Source organism: Geotrypetes seraphini, chromosome 8, assembly GCF_902459505.1.
Source record: "Geotrypetes seraphini chromosome 8, aGeoSer1.1, whole genome shotgun sequence".
Classification (NCBI taxonomy): domain Eukaryota; kingdom Metazoa; phylum Chordata; class Amphibia; order Gymnophiona; family Dermophiidae; genus Geotrypetes; species Geotrypetes seraphini.
The window spans coordinates 80534800-80551560 of NC_047091.1; the positions used below are offsets into that span (position 1 = coordinate 80534800).

The following is a 16761-nucleotide window of genomic DNA, read 5'->3' on the forward strand; positions in this document are numbered from 1 at the left end:
CCGCAGCACTCGAAAGAAACGGGGGGGGGGGGGAGGTATTGCTGGAATATCAGGAGCAGGCTAAGATCTCCCTCAGGAAAATTAGGCACGCTCGGTGTCTCCGACTCCCTCCTCCGTTTCCGCCCCTACCTCCTCCCCCTCTGCTGACCTCACCATTACCCAGAAAGCTTCACAGAGAGAGGCTAGGCCGAGGGAGGAGGGGCCAGGGTGGTATCGGCCCCCCTCTGCCCCCTCCCCAGCAAGGTTGTTACATGATCTTGGTGCCTCCCGGTTAGTCTCTTTCCCCCTGCTTAGTGCAGACCTGCCTGAAACGCTGGGGGGAAGATAAGACCAGCTTGCAAAAGCTTCCTCCCCCCTCCTGTTTAATATTCATAAGGCCCCGCCCTCCCTGCATTTGTCAGCTGGAGGAGACCGAGTGAGGAAGTGGGTTACAAATGTCCTTTTGTGTGTCCTACAGCAGCGATGCAGGGAGCCGCAGCCTGAAGAGCAGCGGCTGAGCCGGCTCCTACCCCGGACAGGGGGAAATGCAGCGGACCCCCCCTAGACCCCCAGGTCTGTGCATCCTTCCCTTATACTTTCTTTTTGATATATATATATACAGTATATATATTTTGGCTTGATTAGACGAAAAGGGAAAGAATTTCTGTTTCCATGTGCTCTAGTGAACATGGTGCAGGGATAAGTCTCACTCTGTATGGAAAGGTCTGAATTTTTGTGTGTGTGTGAGGTGAGTAATATATTCATGCTTGGGGATTGATTGATTTAAAAACATATATGGCATTATAAAGAAGTTAGTAATTTATAGCTGTCTGGCTCTGTGTGTGTGTAAATATATATACACACATCCGTAGGTATCACTCCTGTGTATGAGCCATGCTTGTTGTAAATGAGTTTCTAAATTTAAGTATTTGGGGGGAGGACTACTGTCATCTGCCCTCTGCTCTTAGGGCTGGTGTTGGGAGGGCGCAAACAAAGTAGTTGCCCTTGGCACCATGTTATGAGGTCCCAAAGCCTGCCTAAATTTGAAGGAGATGTAGCCTGCTAGTAGGCTGTCAGGGCCTTCTTCCAAATTTCTGCCCTGGACATAGTTAACACTGTCACTGACCATGTCTAGTTCCCCTCCCCCCACCCCTCCAGCTCATAAATCAGTGCCCAGATTTTGGTGGTAGTGGTGAGGATGAGCCTAACCTATCTTTGGTTTGGGAAGGGTAATCTATATTTCTCCTGGCTTTTCAGGGTGAGCCCAGCCACTAGGTAAAGCTAGGCAATTGCCTAGGGCAGTAGCTTATTGGTGGCAGTAAAGAGCAAGTACAGTCAAAGCAAAACAGTACAGTGACACAAAAACAAAGAATAATCAGCACATACTTTAACTTGCATTGTTATAGGATGCTTGTGTGATGAACATAATTATTGAGTTAATTATCAGTGCCTTTGTTTGGGGGGAAGGGAAGGCTGAAGGCTAAGGGCCTGAAAGTTGATGAGGAGAGTGTAAGGCTGAAGATTCACTTAGGGCACTTGTTAATCTTGTACCAGCTTTGGACATATTAGTTTGTAGCTAGCATAGATTAGAAATGGGTGAAGGGCCCCTCATGCCCCACCTCCCCCAATTTCTTCTCACAGATTGCCTGTCTGCCATCCCAATTTTTGTTGCTCATATTCCAAGTCCCTTGAAAGCTTGCAAGCAAATAGCTGGGGAATGAGGGAGAGGGCATACAGAGGGGGAAAGTGTGTACCTATCTAGTGAATACAGTGGCTGAGAAAGAAAAAGAAGCGTGTGCTTATATGGAGAGATTTTGATCTGGAGTATATGAGTTTGGGAAATTTTGGGCTCCTTTTACGAAGGTGCGCTAGGGGCTTAACGCACGGAATAGTGCGCAAAAAAATTGCCACGCATGCTAGCCGCTACCGCCTCCTTTTGAGCAGGCGGTAGATTTTCGGCTAGCTCACGCTAATTCGATGCGTGCAATAAAAACGCTAGCGCACCTTCAAAAAAGGAGCCCTTTGTGGGGTGGAAGCGGGTACACACAGAAAGGGAGATAGAGAAGAAGAGTCGTGTGGTGTAAAGAGAGAGGGATTGTACATGTCTAAGGAGAGAAGGTGGGTGTTGGGTTGGAAGGGATTTGTTTATACAGTGGATATAAGGATGTGAAAGGATGTGTGCTGTGGAAGAATGTGAGGTGTGTGTATAGTAACAGGGCTGGTGCAAGGGTATTAGGCACTCGGGGCAAAATTTTGGCCTTGCATTCTCTCAGTTAACTTTTATACTCTGAGAAACCACCAAGATTTTAAATTCAAGAATTGTGATCTTTCCAACAGCATCACTCCAGACCAATCCTCTAAAAACCATTGAGGCCTGATATTCAAAGCCATTTAAATGGCCAGCAGAGGCTCCTCGCCTTTTAAATGGCTTATCCTGAGCTATTTAGTGGCAGTTAACCAGTTAATGCTGCTGAATATAACCTCTAACTTGCTTGGTTAGGGCCGGGCTGGGGGTGGAGTTAGGGCGGAGCTCAAACATTGTCAGTCAGCAGCAATTTTCAGCAAAAAAAAAAAACCAAAAAACTGTCCTAATTTAATGCAGTGAAGTTAAGCAGGCGCCAGTCTGAATATTGGCCAGAACCCAGTTAACTTCCAGGTGACCTCTAAAACATGGATATTCAGTGCTGGGAGCTGTGCATACCCTAGCATTGAATATTCAGGGCTGAATATCAGGCAGATACACTTTTAAATATTAAACTCTGTTCTGCAAATAGGGCCATTTAAAAAAGCCATTTGCAAGGGCAAAAGGGCTCTTAGAAAATTACCTATTCTTCCTGCAGGCGAAAGTACAGGCTGATGATTATTTGAGTTTGTGGCCATCCAAACCTATTGCTTTGCTTTGACAACATTGCTCTTTGCTGCCCCACAAAAGTTGCTTCCCAGGCAATTGCTTAGTTTGTCTGATGGTTGGACTGGCTCTGTATAGTAAAAAAAACAAAAAAACAACAAAACAAAGTGGTGTGCATTGCAGGAATATTTTCATTAATAAGAATAAGAATCTGAATGACTTTTTTGACCATTAGAGAACATAAGAACAACCTTACTGGGTCAGACTAATGGTCCATCAAGCCTAGCAGCCTGTTCTCATGGTGCATGAGAACTAGAAGTAAAAATAATGTGGGGGTTATTTTGGTTTTTTTTTCCAAAATAGAAATAAAAATTGTAGTGTCCCAAATAAGAAAAAAAAAATACTGTATTTATAATTCTTATTCTAATGAAAATGACTTGAGAGGAATGAAAATTTTATAGATGCATGAACTGAATAAAATCTAAAATTTTTTGGAAAAGGACTAGATAAAAACTAGAATTGTTGTTATTGTGCTCAATAAAAAAAGAAATAAGTACAAACCAAAATTATTTGTCGAGTGTGTGACTGGAATAGCAACTGAATAAGAACAAATTTTCAGAACAGGACTGAATAAAAACTAGAATCAAGATTGTCAAAACTAGAATAAAAATTATGTTTTGTAACTGAATAAGAACTAGAACTAAAGTTTTATGCTGAACTAAAATATCATTGGTATATTGTTGTGGAGCTTACCAGTAGTTGGAGGAATGTAGTGGTATGGGGGGTGGGGGAATCATCTGCCCCACATGACATTAGCAGCTAGGTAACCTGGAGGTTGGAGCGAAGATAGGTTTGCCTGACCCCCTTCCCACAAACATAGAAAATGATACGGGGACAGAATTTGTTCCCATCTCCATCCCTGCAGATAACCGCAGGAAACCATCCCATGTCATTCTTTAGCGTCTCTCTCAACCTCAGTCCTTCTACACTGGCATTCTTCAATCTAAGGCTTGAGGGTCAGCTGTGCCCGTTAATACACTGATTCTTCCCTCTCTCCTTAAAGAATGACATGGAGATGGTTTCCTGAAGTTAACCAATGTGAGGGTGAAGGGAAATGTAGCATGTGTGTGTGTGCTACGATGGAGAGAAGGTGTAAGAGTGGAGAGGTATGCTAGGAAAGAGAGAGAGGTTGTTTCTCTAGGAGGAGGCGATGAATGAAGGAAAGGTTGTTTCTCTAGAAGATGGAAATATGATCATCTACATCTCTTTCTCCTTCCTTCCTCCCTCCCACCCTTGCCCCCCACTGTCATACCTGGAAAATGAGCGAAGCCCTGATGTTGGATTAAGCACAAGCTGGACGATATTCAAAACCAGTTTAACCAGCCAGAAACGGACGCCAGCCAGTTAATTCACTTGTTTGTGGCTATCCAGTCATTTTCATTAGCTCAGTAGCACTTAACCTATCTTTGCTGAAAATGACCATTAGTACTGAATTCAGAGTGGCTAACTTGTGGGTATTCTAGGGGTGAAGTTGGGTTAAGTGCCGCTATTTAGCCCCTTAACGCCTAAGTAAACTGCTTAAATCAGGCTGCATAAATAGCAGTCCTATCTTTAAGCGGTTTGGCTTATGCAGTCAAGAGCTAAATATTGACTTAACCGAGTATATGTTAGCCAGCTGAAAAAAACCCAGATAGTCATTGCTGAAGCCCAGACAGGGGCCGGCATCGAATATCCAGGAATAACACCAAGAGTAGGCAGCAAAAAGTTCACCATTGCCAGGATTTACAAAAAAACATAGTTAACGATGAGGCCTGAAATTCTCTGCTAATTAAGGTGTTGGAAGCCAACACTGTAACAGAATATAAACATACACAGGACGAGTAAATAAAGGGAATGGGGACTTGTATAACACCTTTTTGTCGCTTTGGCATTTCAAAGCTGACATTGAAAGCGGTGGGCACTGGAGGATTACGGTAAGTGACTTGCCCAGAGTTGCAAGGAGCAGCACCGGGATTTGATCTCACAACCTCTGGGTACAGAGGCAGCAGCTCGGCCAGTGAGTTACAACTCTTCCCAAACAGGGAAGCTAGACTCGTACTCTGCAGGGATTTACTTCATAATCACTGCAGAAATGCATGGATACGTTGGCTTTGATTATTGCCCACTGAAAAAGTCCCATAAAGATATCTCCTGTTTTCTCTCGAGTCATTTTGTGGCACAAAGGAATGCACGTAGGTTTTAGGTTCTCAAACCTATACATCTTGTTCCTCTCTTCATCCCTAGGATCGCCTCCATGGGAGAAAGTGTGTACATTGGGAAGTAATGGGAACAGCAGTAGATTGTGAAGATAAGCAATGTCTAGGACTTTTAAAGCAACTTTTTATTCTTGCAAACTACAGGAATTAACAGAAGCCCGAAGTGGCCATGTTTGGCCTAAACGTAGGCTGTATCAAAGACGCACCAGAAGGTAGAAAAAATTTCCTTCTGGGTAACGCAAGCTAATCCTCGCATATGAAAAAAATTTTCTCTAGGTCGGCTTACGTTACCAGAAGGAAGTACTGTTCCTTCTGGTGTGCCCCTAATGCAGCCTGGATTTGGGTGAAACATTGCCATGTCAGGCTTCTCTTATTTCCTTCCTCCTAGTTTGCAACAATAACTTTTTATTATTATTATTATCATCATATTTTATTAATTCTACAGTTACCACCAACTGTACAAACCAAAGCAGTGCTCAATCAACCGAGAAATACAATTCCAAAATCTCACACAGATCAGAATGAGAAATTGAGGACAATAGTAAATACAACCTGTGGAAAACATTTTATTGTAAAAAGGAACTTCCCCTCCCCGTTGCAACAATAACTTTAAAGTTCTCCACATTGCTTGTCTTTGTCATCTGTTGCAGTTCCCAGGCCTCTGGCGTTCTTCAGATCAAGTCTGTCTTTGTGGTGTCCTTGGGGAAGAATAGGTGGGTCTAGGACAATTCAGCATGGCCAGTTCAGCACGGCCGTTATAATGGCAAGCACTTACCTTGCTGAAGCTATGAGGTTTGACAGAGGGAGGGCATAGCCCCCCCCCCTTGCCCCCACTGGTGCTTCTTTCCCTTCACCCACCAGCGGTCTTCTCCTGCCTCCGCATCATCTGGTGACTTTAAGGTTTGAAAGGTGGTGGGGCATCATCACAGATCAATCAGGCATGTCATAAGGTTTCCCTTTATATTGTCCTGTCTATGGGGGAACAAGAAGTTGTCCAGAGGGAAGGCTTCCAGGGTATAAGGTTGACATTGATTGGCGATGCTGCTGATATACCACAAGACTGCAGAGGTAGGAGGAGAAGAGGAAATCATCAGACACCAGGTAGGTGAAGGGAAGTAAAGCAAATACTGGGCTGAGGGGGGTCGGGAGTGAGATGGTGGCTTAATATTGAGTGATGAACTGTCCTGCGCTGAAAGGGCCGTGCTGAATCGTCCCATTCCAAGAGTAGGCATGGACAGGCTGGGCAGTGAAATGCTCTTTAAGCCACATGAAAAGCTTTGAATATTGTTATACAGGACAGAATGAGAATGAAGAGGCTTGAGTAACCACATGGAGATGCTTCATATTTATGTAAAGTGGAATAAAATTTAAAAAGGAAATTTACTGGCTGGGCTGCACAAGACAATGAAAAATAGCTCTCAGAAAATGTTATTTCTGCTCAGAAAATGACATTTTTCTGTTTTTAAAGTTTTACTACCAACTTTTTCTTATGTAATGCTGAAAAATGACAGGAAAGAACAGGGTAAAAAAAGTTGCTCTCTTCAGTTCTGAAAATACCAACTTCATTGCAGTAAAAATATCCTCCAGGATCCACGTAGGCCTCAGTACATATGACATGAACTGTGGCCTAGTGAGACACTGTTCTCTGAGAAGTGAGGCCTAGCCACTCACGAACTCTAGCCTTGTGAGACATGGAATAATTCTGAAAAGATAATTGAAATTTAGGCACTAGAATGCTGCATGCTAAACACAAATTCTGTATCGCCCTTCCCATGTCCACACCACCTTGATGATATGTGGTACAGATTTTTTGCATGGGCTGAACTAGCCTTGTATTTCAATACTGGGGCATATGCAGTATTATCCAAATATGTGCATTAACTCAGAAATTAACCAGTTAACTGAGCTCATATAGTTAAGAGAACCTTTTTGCTGCCCTACTACTACTATCTATCATTTCTAAAGCGCTGACCTTTTGGCTTCCCTGGGCCGCATTGGCCAAAAAAATTTATTCTGGGGCCGCACAAACGCAGCAGCAAGACAGAGGAAGGAGCCGGCAAGACAGTAAACACCCGGGGGAAACAGAGGAAAACACTGCATCGCCCTCTACCAGGGCCACACCAAATACTTCACGGGGCCGCAGGTTGGACACTCCTAACGTACACAGTGCTATACATTTAACATTCAATAGAGGGTCCCTGCTAAGAAGAGCTTACAATCTAATTTGAACAGATAGGCCATCTCATGGTTGGGGAGTTTCTAGCACAAGGAATTTATTTATTTAGATTTCTAGCTCGTCCTCCCCCCAGAGCCCAGAACGGGTTACAACAATATATTCACAATGTTTTCAAGACAGACAATTTAGGGTACATACACATTATTTTGACTTAGGATTATACATACGAATAGGGTACACTTGCATTATATTGGCATAGGACAGGGTATAATCACATTATACTAGGGAATTTGGTGTGGGGTAAAGTGACATAATCTTGATATGTTGGCGGCATAATGTACTATGCTCAACAAGTACTCAGTCTAGGCGTAGTGGTGCAATCATAATGTGTTGGGATGTCGGGTTGGTGTACTGTTTCCATATATTTGAGTCAAGGGTTAGGGTTGATAACGGTACATTCAGATTTCCAGTTTTTGTTTATACTGCCAAAGCCTGGACATTCGGGTCTCAAGGCTGGTATGCATTGGTTTGAGACCAATATGTTTTTTTACCGCTTTCTGGAAATGTAGTAGGCTATCTAAGGCTCGGATGTCTGGGGGGAGCTGGTTCCACAGTTTTGCTATATTGTGAGAGAAGGATCATCTCTGAGCGGTTTCAAGTTGGAGTTTGTGGGCCGGTGAGATGTTTAGTCGGCATTCTTGCTGCGATCTGAGTGGTCTGTTCGGATGGTAGATGGGGTGTTTTTCAGTTATATAGTGGGGAACCATGTTGTGGAAATGTTTAAAGGCAATGGTCAATTGTTTGAAGATGGCCTGTTTTCTTGCAGATAGTCAGTGTACTTCATTCAAGGCAGCAGTGATGGGATCGAAGGGATTGAGGTTTTTCAGTAGTCTAACATCATACGATGGGTATAGATATCTGACGGTTAGTGGGAGTTGAAAGCTTCAAAAAAGTGTGCAAGCTTAGATTTGAATACTGCTAGAGATGGAGCATGACGTATTGACTCTGGCAACCTGTTCCAGGCATACGGCATGGCAAGAAAGAAGAGATGGAATGTGTGCTTATTTGTTTAAAATTTGTTTAAAATTTCAATAAATTATGGAAGAAAAAAAAAAAGAGACTGAGTTTGGAGTTAGCGGTGGAGGAGAAGGGTACAGATAAGATGGACTTAACCAATGAATGGAGTTCATGGGGGGGGGGGAGCATCGTGTTTCTAGGTTTCTGTGTTTCCTTAAGTGAGGGGAGAGATTGGGTTCATGGGGGGAGCATCATGTTTCTATAAGGGAGGAGAGATATTGAGGAGCTACAGAGTGAATGTACTTGTAAGTCACTAAGAGGAGTTTGAACTGTATTTGGAAACGGATGGGGAACCAACGAAGTGACTTGAGGAGAGGGGTAACATGAGTGTGGCAGCTCTCATGGAATGAAGGGGAGCAAGATGGTTGAGCGAAAGACCTGAGAGAAGTACTTTGCAGTAGTCTAAGTGAGAGGTGATGAGAGCATGGATAAGAATTTTGGTAGTGTGCTCAGAGAGGAGAGGTTGGATTTTGGTAATATTCTAGAGGAAGAAGCAACAGGTTTTAGCAGTTTGTTGTATCTGAGCGGAGAAGGAGAGAGAGGAATCAAAGATTACCCCGAGGTTGTGAGCCAACAAGACAGGGAGGAGGAGAGCGTTATCCACAGAACTAGAGAATGGCGGAAGAGGGAAGGTGGGTTTAGGGGAAAGGATAAAGCGTTCGTTTTTAGATGGCGGTGAGACATCCAAGCAGCAGTGTTGGACAGGCAGGCTGAGATTCAGGCCTGAATTCCTGTAGAGATATCTGGTGTTGAGAGGTAGATCTGGGAGTCATCAGCATAGAGGTGATATCGAAAACCATGGAAGAAGATCAGTGTACCGAGAGAGCAGGTATATATGGAGGAGAGGGTTCAGGATAAAGCCTTGAGGTACACTGATAGACTGTGAGATAGCAGCAGGGGAAGATCTACCATTATGTACTCTGAGGATCTTCCATTATGTACCCTGAAATTACAATGGAAGAGTTAGGAAGAAAACCAGGAGAGAACAGAACCCTAGAATCCCAGCAAGGACAGCATATTGAGGAGTAGATGGTGATCAACAATATTGAAGGCAGCAGACAGATCAAGAAGAATGAGGATAGAATAGAGACCATTGGATCTGGCCAGGAACAGGTTGTTAAGCAACTTTTTAGCAAGAGCAGTTTCCATAGAATGGAGAGAGCGAAAGCCTGATTTGAAGCGGGTCAAGAATATCTTGAGAAGAAAGGAAGTCCAGACAACAGCGGTGAACATCACGTTCAAGTACCTTGGATAGGAAAGGGAGATGAGGCGATAGTTGGAGGGGGATGTGGAGTCTAGTGAGGGTTTTTTGAGGAGAGGTGTAACTACATGTTTGAAGACATCAGGAACTGATGCAGTGGAGAGTGATAGTTCTAAGTAGGTGGGTGGGAATCAAATCAGAGGAACAGGTGGTGGGTTTGGAGGAGAGAAGGTGAGCAGTTTCCTCTTTAGTGACTTCAGAAAAGGATGAAAATGTGGCAGGGGTTTGCAGAGTGGATAGTTGGAAAGGGTGGTGGGGGAGGTGAATTGGTTGAAAATTCAAGGTGGCTCTTGTGAATCTTGTCATAGAAGAACTCTGCTATTGTCTGGGGAAAGTGAATAGGGGATAGGAGGTAGGGGTACTTTGAGTAGAGAGTTGAATGTGGCAAAGAGATGGTGAGAGTTGGCACTAAGAATTAAATGGTTGTAGTATTCTTTGGCAAGTAAGAGGGTGGATTGGAAGGACGTTGGCATGAATTTGAAGTGTGTGAATTCGATGTGTGTGCGGGATTTAAGCCAAAGACGTTCAGCAGCTCAGGCACAGGAGTGCAGGTGATGGATGTTGGGGGTCAGCCAGGGCTGGGGTTTGGCATGTCTTACAGGACGTGAAATGGGAGAGACAGGGTATCGATAGCAGAAGAGAGAATGGAGTTGTAGGAGAGGACAGCTTCATTGACAGACTTGTGTGACAGGAGGGTTGAGACAGGTGGAGAGTGGATCGGGATCAATAGCCTGAAGGTTCCTAAATGTATGAGTAGTGATTGGCTGGGTTTGGGGGAGAGAGTGATGAGTTGTGAAGGTTAGCAGATGATGGTCAGAGAGGGGAAGAGAAGGTGTAGAATTTGGTGGTAGAGCATTTGAAGGAGAAGACGAGGTCAAGGCATGTGGGAACTCTTAGAGAGCAAGAGATAATGGTTACTGCAGATTGGCAGACTGGATGGGCCATTTGTCCTTTATCTGCCATCATGTTTTTAAAGCAGTGGCCTTTCTGGTGTTTAGGGATGGTGAAGCACAACTGGAAATTGTATGATGATGTTAGAGCAAGAAGCCTGGATATATAGGAGTCAGAGGGTCATTGGCATGGATGTTGAAGTCGCCGAGGAGGAGGGAAGGAGATGAGGGTTCAAGAAAGGAGGAGAGCAAGGAGTCAGTCAGTGAGGAAGGAGGAGAAGGACTTAATAGGGGGTCAGTAAATGACTTCTACTCTGAAGGTAGAGGAGCGAATAGATGAATGGAGTGGACTTCAGAGGAAGGAGAACGGTGAGATTGAGGCAGAAGGGGTTGATATTTACAAGATGGTAAAAATCCAACATAACCTCCATGACCATTTGGGTAAAGTGTGTGTGAAAAAAGATGCCCCAGAGTCTTCGGGGCAGATCAGGTTTCAGTTAGTGCTAACGGGTGGAGAGTTCTAGAGATAAAGAGGTCATAGATGAAGATAAGTTTGTTGGAGATAGAGCAAGCATTCCACAGGGCGCATGAGAAGGGCAGGAAGGGAGGGGGAAGAGAGGAACAGAAATTGGTTACCGTGTGGTATGATCCCATGAGTAGGTTGAGGGCTGATTAGGATTGATGTCCCCTGCAGAGAGCAAGAGAAAGAATACGAGTTGAGAGTGGGAGAGGTATGAGAGATGCATACAGGTAAAGTGGGGATGGCTGAATGAGAGGGAGAAAGGTGTAGTAGCTGTAGGACTGAGAAAAGGGTGGGGGACAAGAGGGAGGGTGAGGTGGTGAAGTTGAAAAGTGAGTGGCGTGGTGGTGGGGAGTTGAGTAGTTTGGGATGTGGAGAGGGGATGGAGAAGCTCAGTAGGAGGAAGAGGAATTGGTATACAGGGGTCATCAGAGAGGAGGACTGAGTAGTAGGTGCCTCCTAATTGGACAGTGAGAATTGTCCTGGATATGATGGTGCAAGACAGATTAGTGAGGTTTGTGAAAGAGTGGTGGCTGGTCTCATAAGATGAAAAGGAGAGTAAATTGGTAAAGTAAATTCACCAGGAAGAGTCCATGTGCGAAGGGCAGGGCCATGCGAGTGTAGGGCTAAATAAGACGCTTACTTAGCTGGTTATTGACGCCAACTGGCTAAGTACTGGCTTTGCCCAAACTGACCGCAGATCACCCCTAACCTAGCAGGCTAGAGAATAACTAGTTAGTGGTGATATTCAGGAACAGAACCTGGTTAGGGCCCATTGAATATTGGTGGCCAAGCAGGAGACTCCCTGCCTAGTTAAACCCCTTTGAATATTGGGTTCTAAGTTTCTAGAATAACGATTAAGGGCAGAAAAGTGCATAACTGCAAGTTAGCGCCAGTTAGCTCCAATTATGATTGATGGTTTGTTTTGCAAAACTGTACTAAAGTTATCACTAGCTCCATTTCTTTCTCCTATGCTGTGCTTTCTAACCACTGCTTCTTCAGATATACTTCCTACTTTTGCATTGACGTCTCCCCTAATGATCAGTAGATCTTGTTTCAGTGTTTGAGCTATTACATTTTGAAGTTGTTCATAGAACAATTCCACATCTTCATCTTCTGCGTCTGTCATTGGAGCCTATACTTAGAAATATAGAAACATGATGGCAGATAAAGGCCAAATGGCCCTTCTAGTCTTCCCATCCGCAGTAACCATTATCGCTTTCTCTCTCCGAGAGATCCCACTGCCTATCCCAGGTCATTTTGAATTCAGACACAATCTCTGTCTCCACCATCTTTTCTGGGAGACTGCTCCATGTATCTACCACCCTTTCTGTAAAGAAGTATTTCCTTAGATTACTCCAGAGCCTATCACCTCTTAACTTCATCCTGTACTCTCTCATTGCAGTTTCCTTTCAAATGAAAGAGACTCGACTCATGCACATTTACATTATGTAGGTATTTAAATGTCTCTATCATATCTCCCCCTCTCCCTCCAAAATATATAGATTGAGATCTTTAAGTCTGTCCTCATATGATGAAGACCACGCACCATTTTAGTAGCCTTCCTCTGGACTGACTCCATCCTTTTTATATCTTTTTGATGGTGCGGCCTCCAGAATTATACACAATATTCTAAATGAGGTCTCACCAAATCTTATACACGGGCATCAATACCTCATTTTCCCTACTGGCCATACCTTTCTCTCCCTATCCTTCTAGCTTTCGCCATCACCTTTTCAACCTGTTTGGCCACCTTAAGATCATCACATACAATCACACCAAATTCCCACTCTTCTATTGTGCACTTAAGTTCTTCACTCCCTAAACTGTACCTTTCCCTCGGGTTTTTGCAAACCAAATGCATGACCTTGCATTTCTTTTTCTTTATTCAAAAGTTATCATCATAAGCACACAAACTTGAAGAAGATTTGAAAATTAATATTCAACAAAGTAAATTTGATTGATTTTTAACATCAAACAATAGATTAATTAATTATTTAGTCCACATATTGGATCCAAGACCAAAGAAAATTAAAAAAACAAATGCATTAACCTATTTAGACATAATCAGGGACATAGCTGACCCCCAGACAGCCGGTTCGCTACACTGTGGCTGGTACAATTGAACCAATAATGACTCCACCTCCTTCTCTGGCTTTAATAAATTCACATAATTGTTTTGGATCAAAAAATAAGAAATTTTTTCCCTCTAAAGAAATACAACATTTTGCAGGAAATTTTAAAAGGAACTGAGCACCCAGGGCCAAAACCCTGGATTTATAACTAAGAAACTCTTTTCTTCTTTTTTATGTTTCTTTAGACAAATCAGGAAAAACTTATATAGTAGTATCAAAAAAATTATCATTCAAGTGCCTAAATTCCCTTCAAATTCTAGAGCAAAACTCACAATAAGGGTAGTTCTTTCAGTTATTATTTCAAGTGAGTCCACCAAAAAATTTGTCAAATTTAAATCACTTTTCTGTTGTTCTATTTCTCATCCAGGAGTAGAAGCAAGCTGTTTTTTTCCCACTCTGAGATAAATATTGAGCTCTGATTATTGGTGGCAGATTTTCTTCTGAGATTAACAAAATTTCCTTTAGATACTTCCACATCATTGCTAACTGAGCAATTACTAATGATTTTGGGAAGTTTAATCATCTTATTCCTTCTTTGTTTTCTAAATATTCCAATTTTTTCTGTATTTGAGATCTTTCTTTAACAATCTATCTCCAAACTTTTTATTTGATTTATCTGTTCTTGATGGTTCATAATAGTCTCACTTTGCTCTTTTAGAATAATCCCATGTGTATTGACCCGAGTACTGATAGCGCAATCGGCACACACTAATGTTACTACCTTTTTAAGGTAACTATTGCCTTCCACAGGTCATCTAAATTGACTTTGGCAAGCTTTGTTAGCTCCCAAAATTGAACAGATAAAGATAAGATATTCCCACCAACTTGAGCTGTGGAGGACATCGATGTTACACTGTTTTCAGGAAGGGCCTGTTTCTCAAGAGACTTTCCTCCCACTTCGCCTCCAGGGCTTGCCAGTTGTCCGCCTTGATAGGACCACTGGGTTGCCTCTTCCACAGCTGTAATACTTCCTTCAGGTTGGGGAGGAGGCTGCCTTTGGATCAGGCTCAGAGAAGCCTGATCAGCGCTAAGGTTTGCCGATGAAATCGGCACTCCTCCCGAAGTATGGGTCTCTCCCTTGAGTCAAGCATAATTCCGGCATCCAACGTCATCTGTATCATTGCTCTGGAGCCGCCAACCACTGGAGATCCCGGTCGCAAGGCTTCCTTTCTTTTCCCCATCGCAAAGCAGCGAAGGAGAATTGGTCAATCTCTCGCTGGGCAAGACATGTCCCAGCGACCACGAACAAGTAAGCAGATCAAACGGTGAAGCATGGAATTGCGCGTCATACTTCTGCCTCAGTCGCCGACTTGGATCAGGCCTCTGACCTTGCATTTCTTAGCATTAAAATTTAGCTTCCAAATTTCAGACCATTCTTCAAGCTTCATCAGGTCTTTCTTATTGCAGGTTTTGGTATCGTCCTCAAAAAGGCAAATCTTACCTGACAACCCTTCAGCATTATCCTTTATAAAAATGCTAAAAAGAACAGGCCCAAGAACAGAACCTTGAGGCATATCATTGATAGCATCCCTTTCCTCAGAGCAAACTCCATTGATCACTACCCTTTGTCGCCTTCCAATCAACCAGTTCTTGACCCAGCCCATCACTTTGGGACCCATCCCGAGGGCACTCATTTATTTATTAGATGTCTGTGTAGAACACTGTCAAAGGCTTTGCTAAAATCTAAATACACTACATCTAGCACATGTCCTCTATCCAATTCTCTGGTCACTCAGTCAAAGAAATTGATCAGATTTGTCTGACAAGACCTACCTCTAGTGAATCCATGTTGCCTCTGGTCCTGTAACCAACAGGATTCTAGAAACTTGACCATTCTTTGTTTTAAAAGTGTTTCCATTAATTTGCTTACCACAGAAGACTTACTGGCCTGTAATTCCCTACTTTTTCCTTACTTCCATTTTTGTAGAGAGGGATCACATCCACCCTTCTCCAGTCCTCCGGTACCGCTCCCAACTCTTGAGACTCGTTGAAAAGGTCAGTCAGCGGAACTACCAGAACTTCCCTAAGTTCCTTCAGCACCCTAGGATGTACACCATCTGGCCCCATCGTTTGTCTGCCTTTATTTTAGTTAGCTCCTCACAAACACACAACCCTTTGAAAATCGATTAGGGCTGAAACGAACAGGTCCCAATTTGCATTAGCCTCGTTCTGCTGTCCTGACTACAGATGCATCCGGGGACAGAAAACACACACAGATAGCCAAAGAGATGTGTTTTTATTCAGAAGAACCACACATATTTATAGTTCCCCCTCCCCCCTTTGTACATGCGCAGTCACAAGCTAATAATGGGTGTAGCTTATGAGGAAAAGTAAGTTTCGTTTCTCATGAACACAGGGTGGGAAATTCCACAGCCAGTAGTCATAGTTACAGATAACAAAAAGAGACAATGTTTTTGTGTGATTTCTACATAGCAACATAAACTTATAAAGAATATACCCTTACAATCCCCCTTATGTCATGAAGATGACATCATAAGCGTACAGCAGCAGCGTGGAGAGAAAGGTATTCCGCTAAGGTATCTGAGATCACATATATATAGAGAAAACCTTGGAAAAGAAGTATAAAGAATAAATAATTCCTTCACCAAGAACAGCAAATATAGATATGGGGGTCAATGCTGCCGGGAAAGTCGGGGGTCTGTGGTAGGGACCGGTAGGTACTAGCCAGGGCTACAGTAGAGCGAGGAACAGCAGAGTTGACAATATCATGGAATCACAGGAACCAGGCAAGGCAGGCAGCCAAGAGCGAAAGAGCCAGTCAGCAGGGAGGTTACGCCAGGTTCGGAGAGTAACATGAGCCAGTGCGGTGATGCGGTCCACATCTACTTCGAGTACGGTACCATCATCATCAAGGTCAAGGCAATAGTTAGGTGGAACTTGGCACAGATGCCATCTTCCGCAGCCAGCAAGTAATCTAGAGACAGGCGATTCTGGTACATGGCAGTGCAAAAGTTCAAGAACAGCATGCAGTTGAGCAGGTAGATTGGGGTCCGACAACCCCAGGAGCCATCTTTGGCCCACATAGCAGGTCCATAAGCAGCAATGATCCGTTCAGCAGGCTAGTTGTCGCCCCATTTTCCAATCTGTATGGGGTGGAGAGTGCTAACTGCTTTTGACGACCCCTGGTGTCGAATACAGGGGCTCCCAGGCGTTCGCCATTGGCCAGTAGTAGCAGAAAGGAGCTGGGATGGATCCGAGTACACATGTAACAGTCCAGTGAGCAGTCAGCCAAGGGTAAGCAAACAGGCCACAGAGTCAATATCAACCATCAGGAGCTGGCCATCAGGCATAGGAAGCTCCATGGAGCAGGTGCTGAAGAGGAGGTCCTGGTAACTTGAAGATGCAATAATGGAAGTCCGCAAGGCCCACAGTGGAAGTCATGGGGCTGACGTGAAAGAGAGGTTCTGTGAAGGCAGGTCTAGCAAATCCAGCCGTGTTCATAGCCACTGTTCTCCCATACCGGTCCCACCACAGACAAAACAATTGCTGACATTAAGAGTCTGGTCTATAGATTCAGCAAACTGTCCTTTTGCCTAAGGTTTGAACAAATGTTTCATTCTTAGCAAAATGTATTTTTTCTTATCTACAGGAGAAGCAGG

General features: G+C 43.7%; 1 protein-coding gene across 2 annotated transcripts in view; it reads left to right on the forward strand.

Moving 5' to 3' along the window:
• Positions 1–16761, forward strand: part of ESRRA (estrogen related receptor alpha) — a 61606-nt gene that overhangs the window by 633 nt on the left and 44212 nt on the right. Inside the window, exon 1 of one of the 2 annotated variants that reach the window (XM_033955058.1) lies at positions 195–552. The exons of the other annotated variant lie outside the window; for it this stretch is intronic. The gene's annotated coding sequence lies outside the window, so the exon portion shown is untranslated. Of the gene's footprint in view, positions 1–194; positions 553–16761 lie in introns of those variants that run through there. 2 annotated transcript variants of the gene reach the window in all.